Genomic DNA, 11,871 nt, shown 5'->3' with positions numbered 1-11,871 from the left:
TTTATGGTACCTATCAGCAGACCGTATCAGCAAGAATAAAATACATGTGATGGACCGTCAGGACACAGTGGGGCATTATATGAACAGGGAAACACTGATGTAGCAGATAAGGCAGTGCATCATTATAAACATATCCACAAGGTGGAAGACATGCATTTTTTTGTAAGTTTGTATTTTTAGTGTTTCAGTATTATCTGCATTAAGCAGAGTTTGGTTCATGGTCCAACAACTTTTTGAAACTCAGATGATAAGAAGACCACTGTGTTAAATCAACATATGCTGATGTTATTATTTTATTGATTATATATTTTAAAGCTCACTTATATTGGTTGTTAATTGAAAAGTAAAGCACAATCCATCTCCATTTATATTTGAAGTTGATTCTGAGAGTGAGTCAGAGGCAGGGCCATCATGTAGGGCCAGTGGAGGAAGTTCTATTGCTGAGGTGAGTGATGACGGGAAAACTCAATCAGGTGGACATGAGGGAGATTTGCCAGTATTTTGTCTCTGTAAATGAGAGAAGGCCTCAGACATTGAGGCTTTGTATAATCTGTTAGTGTAGTGCCATCAGTATGGTTGACAAAACTGTTGTTTCACTTGGAATTAGTTTCTGTATGTCACCGTTTTTAAAATAAATGAGTTTTTGTTGAATCTGTCTCTGAAATAGGTGTTTTAACAACCTGTTAAAATCCGCAGGAAATTGCAATTACTTCATATTATTATATTATATTTCATAATATACTAATATACTTTTTTCGTCCTCCTTAAAACTGACAAGAACGAATAAATTGAGTTTCAGTTAATCATTATTGTCAATTATAATAAAACTACTCATATTTATTAGAAGAACTGTCGTGTTAAGGGAAAATTCATCTGACAAATGTAGATATTGTACAAACCTGGCAACCTGACCGCAACCCCCCCCCCCCTTCTTCCCTTGGCAGCATCCGGGACACACTGACTGGAGTAGAGCAGCCACAAAAACTGGAGGTTATGGCTATAACCATGGTTCTCTGATTAGCATGAGTGAGTGTCTCACTATGGGAGAACGCCCCCTGCGTGATCCCGACAGAAGCTTTAATTACACTACACCAGCCCTTGGGGCTGGTATCAGTGACGTCTATGTCAGGAGGGACCGCCCTCCTCCTATATAATAGGCTGACATAGCTTCAGTCGCCATTCAAACAAGCTCACCTCTTCCTCGCTTCCATAGCAAGGAGGGTGGTCTGGTGAGACACTCACTCATGCTAATCAGAGAACCATGGTTATAGCCATAACCTCCAGTTCTCTTTCATAGCATTCGTTTCGTGTCTCACTATGGGAGAAATACTGACTCCCGGATTGCCAGACATGCCTGTAAAAATGACAACTGTCCCAGAGGGGCCTCACGAAGAGTGGGTTGTACCCCGTGAAAACCCTACCCCAAGAACTGAATGTGCCAGGGTTGGAACCGTAACATCCAACTTGTAAAACCTAGCAAAAGTGTGGGGTGAAGCCCAACTTGCAGCTGCACAAATTTCCTGGGCTGAAACCCCCTTAAAGAGAGCCCAGGAAGCAGCAAGGCCCCTAGTGGAGTGCGCACGCAGACCAGCAGGAGGCGGAAGACCTTTGGTCGTGTAAGCCAGAGCAATAGCCTCCACAATCCAGTGGGAAAACCGCTGTTTTGAGACTGGCTTGCCCACACATGGCTTAGCCCAGGACACAAACAACTGGTCACTCTGCCTAACACCCTGAGTCCTGTCCAGATAGGTCCTTAGTGCACGGACCGGACACAGCGTATGCAGACGCCGATGCTCCTCAGAGGAGTAAGGCGGTGGATAAAAAGCAACCAGCTCTATTGGGGAGAGAGACCCAACCACCTTTGGGATAAAGGCTGGGTTAGGCTGCATACTGACCCTCTCGCCCCCTGGTGAAAAATGGGTACAAGCCTCGTGCACAGACAGGGCATGAACCTCACCGACGCGCTTAGCCGAGGCCAAGGCCAGGAGCAGCGCTGTCTTAAGAGATACCACCTTCAAGTCCACCTGATCCAGTGGTTCAAAAGGTGGACCAGAAAGAGCATCCAGCACCGTGGGCAGGTCCCATGACGGCGTAAGAGACCTAGATACCGGTAATTTACGTCGTGCACCTTTCATGAACTGACACACCAGAGGGTGTCGACCCACAGATTTACCATCAAAACCAACATGGCAAGCAGAGATTGCCGCCAGGTACACCTTGATGGTTGAAAAAGATTTTCCCTTCTCAATGAGGTCCTGCAGAAAGGATAAAATCACCCCCACAGAACACTGAAAAGGAATGGCCTGGGACTCCGAGCACCAGCTCTCAAACACTTGCCACTTAAGCCCATACAACATCCTAGTCGATGAGGCCCTAGCACATTGAATAGTCTCAATGACACTGTTTGGGAGTCCTGTTGAGTTCAGGTTAAACCACTCACGGGCCAGGCCCACAGAGCCAGCCTCTCTGGGTGAGGGTGAAATATTTCCCCTCGTGCCTGGGATAGCAGGTCCCTGCGTAATGGCAGCTGCCAAGGCGTGCCCGCCAGAAGCTGGTAAATCTCCGCCATCCAGTGTTTCGCTGGCCAGTGCGGAGCCACCAGGATTACGACCAGCCCCTTCTCCCTCACTCTGGCCAGAGTTGGAGAGATGAGAGCCACTGGGGGAAAAGCATACAGGAGAGCACGTGGCCACTCGTGTGCCAGTGCATCGATCCCCAGCGGAGCCACTCGGTCGTGCAGGGAGAAGAACAGCGGACACTGGGCATTCTCCGCTGACGCGTAAAGGTCCACTGCCGCCCGTCCATACCGCAGCCAAATCTGCTTCACCACTTCTGGGTGAAGTCTCCAGTCTGCATATAGAGGGATCCCCCTGGAGAGTAGGTCCGCCCCGCAATTCAGTACGCCTGGAACATGAGTCGCTCTCAGTGACTGAAAGTGCACATTGCTCCAGACTATCAGTCTGTGTGCCAGCGCATGCAACCGCAGAGATCTCAAGCCTCCCTGCCTGTTGATGTAGGCTACCACGGTGGAGTTGTCTGTCCTCACTAGGACATGGTGTCCCCGCAGCCAGGGGAGGAAATGTTTCAGAGCCAAATGAACAGCAATCAGCTCCAGACAGTTTATGTGGGTGAAGCGCATGTGAGGGCCCCACTTCCCGTTCACTGTCCTCCCTTCGTGTGTAGCACCCCAGCCTGTGAGAGAGGCATCTGTAGAGATCACCTTCCTGGCCGAAACAGTTCCCATGGTAGCCCCCTGGGTCAGAAACCCTGGGCTCTTCCACTGGCGCAGAGCCAGTGAGCAGTCCACAGAAACCCTCACCCGTCGATGACCATCTCGGAGAGGATCTAGGCCAAGGGAGGCTACCCAACGCTGAGGCCCTCTCATGTACAGGCGTCCCAGGGGTATCACCACCACAGACGAGGCCATCAGGCCTAACAGCCTCTGACACTGTCTGAGTGTGACTGTGTTGCCCCTGTGAAACAGTGCAAGGCATCCTTTCATTGCCACCACCCTGTCCTGAGACAGGAAAACTCTGCCTTGGAGAGAGTCCAAAGTCAGGCCTATGAAGGTGATGCACTGAGAAGGTGTCAACATGCTTTTTTCCATATTCAGGCGAAACCCCAAACTCACCAGATGTTCCCTGAGAACATCTGTATGGTGGGCCGCCTCTCGGGGTGTAGAGGCTGCGACAAGCCAGTCGTCTATGTAAGTGGCCACGCGGATGCCTCTCTCCCTGAGTGGGGCTACAGCTGCCTCTGTGCATTTCACAAACACTCTGGGACTCAATGACAGGCCGAACGGCAGCACCATGAACTCGTATGCTGTCCCTCGGAAGGCAAACCTGAGAAACTTCCAGTGTGGAGGATACACTGGAATGTGGAAATATGCATCCCTCAGGTCGACAGGTGTGAACCAATCGCCTGCCCGCACGAAACGCAGCAGAGAGGCGTGTGTCAGCATCCTGAATTTGTATTTCCTTAAATAGTGGTTCAGGGCTCTGAGGTCCAGGATGGCCCTCATCCCCTGCCCCCCCTTTTTTGGAACCAGGAAATACCTCGAGTAGAACCCGCTGTGGGCCTCCTCGGGCGGGACAACTCTTATTGCTCCTTTCTCCCTCAGAGTGGAAATTTCCTCTAGGAGAATGTTTGCGGATTCTCCCTGAGCATGAGAAAAAATCATCCCTTTGAAATGAGGTGGAACGGCTCTGAATTGAAGTCTGTAACCCTTCTGAACGGTTCTCAACACCCATTCTGACCGTGTGCAGGCCGCCCAATTCTCTGTGTGCAGAGAAAGCGGGCTGACCGGCAACTCTGTCATATGTGGTACGTTGGCGCCCTCTTGAGGTCGAGGTGCGTAACACCCAACGCCCATCCGCCCCGGTGACTCCTGCCTGCTGCATGGAGGTGCCCGGGCGGTCTGCGTCACAGCCGCGGGGATGTTGGTCCCCGCGGGCTGTGTTATAGCAGAGAAGATAGTTGTGTGTCTTAACATATCTTTTTTCTGCATTTTTTTTTTTTTTTTTTTTTTTATAGTCAACAGCGCCCTCGGCTCTCTGCCTGGATGCGCATTGGACTGTTTTATTACAGAGTGCAAGACAGAAGTGCTTGTGCAACACTGAGAATGCTGTCTGTGTTTGTTGGGCACTCGAACATGAACACCGGCCCAAGTGCTGCACTCTATGCGGGCAACGTCCCGCAGAACCCGCTCTGGAACTGAGCTGGAGAAGGGCAGGGCGACCCGTTGGGGGGGCAGCCTGGGTCGGCCCTCCACCTGGGGAGAAGCGGTCAGGCCTGCCGCTTCTTCTTCCTCACCGTCGCGGTAGCGGGTTGAGGTGGTGGAGCGGCTTGCCGAGCATGGGGAGACTGCTTCCTAGCCCATGGGTTGCCGGCGCTTTTAGGGGCTGGAGGGGCTGCCTGCGTCTTGGACACCTTGGGGATCCGATAAGCAGGAGCCGGGTGAGAGACAGCCTGAGCATATGACTGACGCGAAGTGCCGGGAGTAACAGGTGGAGCCCTCCTCGGCAGGCAAAGTTTCAGCGCCTCATCATCTCTCTTTTTCTCCTCACATCTCTTCTGCATGGAGGCAACAGCCGAGCCGAAGAGCCCATGAGGGACGACCGGAGTGTCGAGGAGCTCCTCTTTCTCCTTAGTCGTGAGGTTGGTGAGCCCCAGCCAACGCGCTCTCTCTTGCAGGACCATAAGACCCATGGCTCTTCCCGTGGCTTGGATAGCCACCTTGTGGAGGCGAAGGACGTGGTCCGTAATGACGCAGATTTCTTCCCACAGGGAGTTATCTGGTTTAGCCGTCATGTCCTCCTCTAATTCCGCCTGGTATGCCGTCAGGATAGAGGAGGCGTTGAGAGCTCTGGTCGACAGAGCCGCCGCCTTATAACACTTGTCAGTGAGGCTGGACTGAAAGCGGTCTGTCTTGGAGGGAAAAGATGAAACCGAGGAGGACAGGGACGTCTTCGGGTGAAGGTGTGTCGCTACCAGCGGCTCAATGGGAGGTATTTGGCGGATGCCGTTAGCCTCCATCCCCTCGCAATCCAACAGGGAGCTCCCCGAGATGGGGTGTTTCTCGCTGTATGGTTTAGCTTTCCACGTAGCCGCTATCTCATCAAGCAGCTCTGGGAAAGTTGGCAGCACTTGTTTCCCCGTCTTCTTTGCTTTGGGCAGCTTCTTGCCATCAAAGCGAGACCTGACTTCTTCGGCTTGAACCGTGGGCCACGGGATGTTGAGCCTTACAGCGGCACGTTTGCACATGTCCTGCATGTCGAGATCCAGGGGAGAAAGCGCCGAAGGGATTTCTCCCATCGCGACGCCCGGCTTTGCAGCCCCGCCGGTGACGCTGAAGTTAGTTTCTTCTTCGTCACCGTCTGATAACAGGAGCTCGGAGTCGGCAGACTCTCCCTCCTCGTCATCAGCGTCTCGTCTCGGGTCGACACGGATAAGGCTCTCCCATCCCTCCTCTGACGGGAAACAGGAGTCTGCAGTCTGGGGAACTGCGTCTGCCCAACTCAGCCCGGGCGGCAGCGCTTCAGCCGCTCCACCCGACGTATCCACCCCGCCTTGCGGCGAGGCTGTCTCCGACAGCAGTGGGTCACCGCCGGACAAACTAGCCTGGCGAGCTAGCCGTCGGCGGAGCAACTTGCGTGGGAAAGCAGCGCAGTGGATACAATCGTCCGTGGAGGACATAGCCGTCTGCGCGTGAGGTACGCCCAGACAAGCTGCACACACGGGGTGAGTGTCCCAGCTAGACATTTTATTGCCGCAGGGGCAAAGCTTTGGGCTTTTCCCGTCTTCAGCGGGGTTGTTAGCCGTGGCCATGACTAGCATAGGGTTCAAGGGCGCTAGCGTTAGCTTGTGCAGCTACTGGTTGTGTTCAGGGAAATATGGCTATTTTCCTGGCTAGCCTGTGATGAGGTATCGCTACCTGCTGTGGGTATTATTAGCGTGAGCTGTATAGTGGTATTGCTACCTACAGACGATGCTAACGCACCCGCTGTTAGCAGAAGTATCGCTACTTCGGCTGTGACAAGTATTGCTACTTGAGGCAAGAGTATTTCTACTTTCACCGATAGCGTGGAATAGTATTTCTACTATTCTTCAGCTGTGAAGCAACCGTGTCGTGTGGGACCAAGCGCCCGGTGACCGAGTTTTCACTCGAATCAGTGGGCAGTTTAGCTAGGCACCCAGTAACACAGTTGTCATCAGGCTTCTGTGAGAAGCGAGAAGAGGTGTTTGAATGGCGACTGAAGCTATGTCAGCCTATTATATAGGAGGAGGGCGGTCCCTCCTGACATAGACGTCACTGATACCAGCCCCAAGGGCTGGTGTAGTGTAATTAAAGCTTCTGTCGGGATCACGCAGGGGGCGTTCTCCCATAGTGAGACACGAAACGAATGCTATGAAAGAGAACTTGTAAACCCTCATATGTGTGCTGCAGTTTTCAACACACTCTCCTTTTCAACTCATACTTACCATTGAAATTATAAGGAGGTAATTTCGAAAAGCAAACGCTAAAAGCGTCATCACGGGTGCAGAAGGCCTACAAGCAAGCATTGACTTGTTCTCTCCTGACATCTAGTGGTCGTTCTTTGACATCACAGGCAATGTTTAGAGATCTCCAACTCAATAGATAAATGGATACTTTATTGATCCCCGAGGGGAAATTCAGGTAAATGTTCACAGCCATTCATGTGAAGTCCATCACTACTTAGTATCCCAAAAAAACTGATTTAGTTGTTACAATAATTATTGACAAAGATACTTAAAAACAGTAGGTTGAATAATAGCATGAATAAAGTAAAAAAAATGATCTCAAAATGTACACTGAGTTTTTTTTTTTTTTTTAAAAAGTATTCCTGAAATACTGTGTGCATTCAACAGTGCTGTTTCTTTACATTCTGTGGCTTTGACCAGGTTGTATCGAGGGGTCAGAGTGAGGAGCTGTCAGAAGATGGATGCTAGGCTCCATTGTTCCCAAACAATACATCCCACATCATATCCCAGGCTGGGGACAAAAGAAGCTGTGGTTCAGCGTTTTGGCACACAGTGCACTTTAATGTGTGGGACAAGAGGGCACGAATGGGGGAGCGTCTATTGTTTGCATATTTTCTGGAATTTGTTCACATGCAGTTGACTAAAACACACACACAAAGTAAAATTGTTTGTGTTTGGGATGTCCATTTATTTTATTTTTACTAGCATTTAATCAAATAAATGGACATGAAGCTAAATACAGAGAAGTAGTTATGCATTTTCCAACGTTTATTTTTTTATCTTTTTATTTATTTAACTTCAGAAAGGGCCTGTTTGGTCCATGACTACTTGTTGCTTTTTGTCTTTACATGACCTGTAGGGGGAGCTATCACACCTCTTTATATAGTATGAAAAGCAGTACTACATTACATTACCTGACCACTCTTTAAATTAAATTAAAATCTACGGATTATCAAAAAAAAAGTTGTATTAAATAAATTATTTGTTTGTATAATTTGGAGCAGATATAAGTCAAACGTAACGCGAAATTAATTGTTATATAATTAAAACAATTACAAAAAATAACACATAATCTTAAAGTCACACATTTAAATATTGTTAAAACTTCTAAAGTCTAAACAAACAAACTACTATACTGTGGATGTGATTGTTTTTATTTTCTCTTGTCAACAGAAGCGACATTTACGACATGGGGGGGCGTTAGCTTGTGATTGACAACAAAACAAACCAATCAAAATACAGACTCAAACTACCGACCAATGAATGAGTAGAAGGGGCGGGGCCTGTGTGCACCGCGCTGTGTGGTGCGGATCTCAGATCAGCTCTGTGTGTGACATGTTCTCCTGCTAACGCGGTGTCAAAATACAACAACTGCTTCCAGGTCCGCGCCTCCACGGATCACTCCGTCCGTCTTGGAGAGAGTGGCTCAGGCGAGGCGTAACGTTTTGAAAGGTTGTGCGGAGAAGACAGCCGGAGAGAACGGGGATGACTCGAATGTGTGTAAAGGAGCAAAAACAGGTTTTCGGAAGTGGAGAGTGAAGCAAAGAGAAAAGTTTAGTTTTGGAAGGAAGCATTGGAGTAGCTGCGCCGTGATCAGCGAGACACCATTCAACTCCGACCTCCGATGCAAAGTGAGTACCAACATCACGTTATTGACGCGATAAACTTATCTGCACTATTGTTATAAGTGGGCGTTTTCACAATAAAAATAGTGTAAGTTAAAGTTTTGGTTTCATGTGTGTACAAAGGACAAATGAGTAATACACAGCGGCTTACCTGTAATAACAGATTTACATGGGGTTGTGTCGCTGAGAGTGGCTAATGAAAGGTAAGAGAGCAGCCAACGTGTGTTGTTGCTAACCTTTAGCTGTCAAAAAGTGACCTCCCATTGTGCTAAAAACGGATTTTCCTCCGTTAAAGTGATTCACTCATGCTTTAATTATGAATGCATGAGCACCGCCGTGTGAAAGTCTTCACTAATAAAGTGCCTTTTGTTGCCAGTTGTGTAGAAAATGTTGTATAAATATAAAAACACACACCTGCCTTATCTTGTGTGGAATATTTCCGTGGGGAAGTGAAAACAGCGCAAAGCTAGCATGTCCCAAATACAATGATAAGCAGTGACAGACACATATGAGGCACAACTTCCCTGTGACACACACACACACCCATCTTCGCACAGTCCCTACTCCTCAGGAAGTACAGTGCGCCCTGTGGTGCAGTCAGAGGGAATACAGAGCCCTTGTGCCCTGCAGGGTTAAGTGTGGTGACACGGAGCTTGTCACCACAACCCTCTGACTGGGCTGCCTCACTGGGAGACTCAGCACTTGGCCATCTTCCATGACATCCCAACTTCAGCCACAAGTTTTGCATCTGTATATTATTATGACACAAGAGACTTTCTGTTTTGTTTTCTTTTTTACTTTCACCATATTCCGTGATATGGTTTGAACTATTGTGTGTCTTGGCTAATAATAACCTTCTCCAAAGCCAAAACATCACGACTTTCTTAATATTAATATAAAGGATCCAATATATAACAATAAGTAAATTCTTGAAAATGGAAATGCTATTATTTTGCATGCTTTGTATGCTTCTTGGAATGATTAATTAAAATCAGTTTCTAATAGTGCAGGCAGTCATCCGTCAGTGCTTGCTCTACAAGTACAATGTCTGCACCATGTTCCATCATTCATTAATGATTTTATGGGTATCCTTAGCACTGTTATGCCCTTGCTGTGACATAAAAAAATAACAGAAAGAGGATGACCTTCTTTCCCTGTGTTTCAGTGCCACTGAGACTCCACTGAAACCGCTGTGGTTTATCTGCAGTTTTTGGCCAGTTCTCTGCTCTCAAGGGAAATAACCCAGTTCTTCTTTTAAATCTCGCCTAGAAAAAAGGTGGGAGGCCTTTAGTCTGCATTTCAAATGTGCAGGGAGAGAAGAACTACCAGGAGGGTCTGATAAGAAGAATTTTGGTTCATCCTACTGGCTTGTTTGTGAGGTCAACATACTAGTATGTTGTTATTATATTGGTTCATAAACCATTTGCTGATGATTGAAGGTGCAGACCCACTTCCAAACAGTCTTGACTTGTAAAGCTTGTGTGGGGAAGAAAACAGGCGCTTGTCTCTTCATTTCTGTGCATGGAGTTCTTGGGCGTTTATGTGGAGGTAGCTGAGGTCAGGGTGGGGTCGGATGCAGTGGCTCAGACGAGATCCGGCGTAGGAGAGTTTGCCCTGTGTTGGTTGTCTGAACAGGTGTCTCTGAGCTGCAGCCCTACATAGCTCACATTCCCATGGTTTTGTTCCGTTGCGGATGGTCACTGAGTAGGCAGAGGGAGGTGTGGGAACTGAGAATGCTATGCCCGCAAGGCTCAACTCCCAGAATTCATCCGAGGAACCTGCTGATAGAAACAAACGCTTCCTGTCAGTGCAACAGAGCGGCTGGTGTTGATGAGAAACCTGTCAGCAGCCCTTTTGCACTGCTCATGGCGAGGGACAAAGGCGAGAGTTGGCCTCCATAACTGCTTGTCAGCAGGAAGGCTATTTTCTTGAGGCTTACGAGTGGGTAGGATACAGTGGTTTAAGACTCTTAATCCCAGCATTAGTTTGGATCACTATCAGCTCACACAGAATCATGGGAAGTTACCTTGTCTGAAGAGAAGAGTTTTCATTTCACATTCTTTGTTTTTCTTCCTCCTTATTCTGCCAAAAAAGGTTTAAAGTTGCTGACACAGGTCTTAAGTTGACAACAAAAGCCAAATAATAGTATCTTTTCCACTCCAGGAACTTGCTGGTTATTTTAGGTCGGCCCTCACCTTTGTGCATGATCTGACTTTCACTTTTTGTTAAGTACCTACCTACGCTGGGGTAGGAAGCAACTTCTTTTTGACCTTAAAAACTGTAGTGCTGTAGGGTTTAAGACTTTTTTTGGTTCTGCAGTTCAGTGATGAATAAACACCAATCCTGTTGAAATGACAAAGAAGACAAAGGCGTGAATAGACAGACAAGGAAGTGCAGAATCTGTTTGCTTATCAAGCTGCCAATCAGAATATTGGCAATTATTATAACGAGTCAGAATACATCACAATAATAAACACAAAAACCAGACGTTCCTGTAAACATGCTTCTAGTGGAAAACCACCCATTGGCTCTTCTGACTGTATTAAATATGACATCTTTGAATTTATGCTCTTACAGCAATGCAGTCATTCTGGTAGTGGTTTCTGAGATGAAACAGGAAGCTAAAGCATCCAGAGAATGTAAAGGAAGACTGTGTCAGATTATTTTGGCCTCTTAATGGTGACACTGCTTTGGTTCGTAGTGACTTCATTAAGCGCTGAGTGTTCTCTCAGCTCAGGTCTCTGAGCGCTGCCTCCTGACATATTGAGGTGAACCTACTTTACAACCAGACATTCTAAACTTGGCATCAAATGAAATATGAATACTAGTATGCTGTTGCAAAGCTTAATCCATTTACAAAGTCTGTTGCCACATATGTTTGTTTGTCAGAGGTCATAAATGTCATGTTTTCCATGATTACACTTGCTCAGCGTTCTGGTCTCTGCTGTGCAATTGACTGCAAAAAAAGTGACAAGATTATGACAACAAATTTCCAGGAACTAGAAGAACCAATCTGTCATCAGTGGAAGAGGTCCTCTGAGTCAGCCCGCCTTGGTTTATCACTAAGACGTTGTTATGGTTGTGATGATCTGAACAGTATCTCCATTGAGAACAGTCTATCCAACCATCCATACGCCCACTTCCATTCATATAGCAATGGTTTCATTCATTCTTTTACTTACCCAACCCCCTATATATTCTTTCATTTCATTCATCCATCTATTTATCCATCCATCCATCCATC

The 11,871-nt window shown here is 47.6% G+C and overlaps 1 protein-coding gene across 1 annotated transcript in view; it reads left to right on the top strand.

Annotated features, from left to right (window-relative positions):
* The first annotated feature begins 8,365 nt into the window (after positions 1-8,365).
* The window catches only part of mpp7a (MAGUK p55 scaffold protein 7a), a 112,552-nt gene continuing 109,046 nt past the window's right edge, over positions 8,366-11,871 (top strand). The window contains exon 1 of the mRNA XM_028433267.1: positions 8,366-8,633. The gene's annotated coding sequence lies outside the window, so the exon portion shown is untranslated. The remainder of the gene's footprint in view (positions 8,634-11,871) is intronic.

The sequence above is a fragment of the Parambassis ranga genome, chromosome 20 (assembly GCF_900634625.1).
Source record: "Parambassis ranga chromosome 20, fParRan2.1, whole genome shotgun sequence".
NCBI classification, from domain to species: domain Eukaryota; kingdom Metazoa; phylum Chordata; class Actinopteri; family Ambassidae; genus Parambassis; species Parambassis ranga.
Note: the sequence above shows the minus strand (reverse complement) of the source record. Positions and strands in the feature narration are given on the sequence as shown.